Source organism: Galeopterus variegatus, unplaced genomic scaffold, assembly GCF_000696425.1.
Source record: "Galeopterus variegatus unplaced genomic scaffold, G_variegatus-3.0.2 Scaffold7355, whole genome shotgun sequence".
Taxonomy (NCBI): Eukaryota; Metazoa; Chordata; class Mammalia; order Dermoptera; family Cynocephalidae; genus Galeopterus; species Galeopterus variegatus.
The window spans coordinates 70,679-71,272 of NW_007733466.1; positions in this window are offsets into that span (position 1 = coordinate 70,679).

A 594-nucleotide genomic window follows, 5' to 3' on the forward strand; every position below is an offset into this window, starting at 1 on the left:
GATATAATTTTAGCATATTGTAAATATCGACATTTATTTTATTTTTTAAATTTATTTTATTTTTTACCTCTGATTGTTTAAAGTTACTTTCTTTTCTTTTTTTAAAATTTTATTTTACTTTGTCAATATACAATGTGGTTGATTATTGTGGCCAATTACCAAAACCTCCCTCCCTGTTCCCTCTCCCTCCTCCCTCCCAACAATGTCCTTTCTATTTGCTTGTTGTATCAACTTCAAGGAATTGTAATTGTTGTGTCTTCTTCCCTCCTCCCCCCNGTTTCAATCTTTTGGAATAGTTTGTAGAGAATTGGTGTCAATTCCTCTTTGAATGATTGGTGAGATTCTGCTGTGAATCCATCTGGTCCTGGGCTTTTCTTTTGGGAGCCTTCTGATATCAGCTTCAATCTCTTTTATTGGTATTAGTGTGTTCAAATTTTCTACATCTTCTTGGCTCAGTTTGGGTATCTGTGTGTGTCCAGAAATTTATCCATTCCTTCCAGATTTTCAAATTTGTTTGCATATAGTTTTTTATAGTAGTTTTCAATGATCACTTGTATTTCAGATGTGTCAGTTGTAATATCACCTTTTTCATTT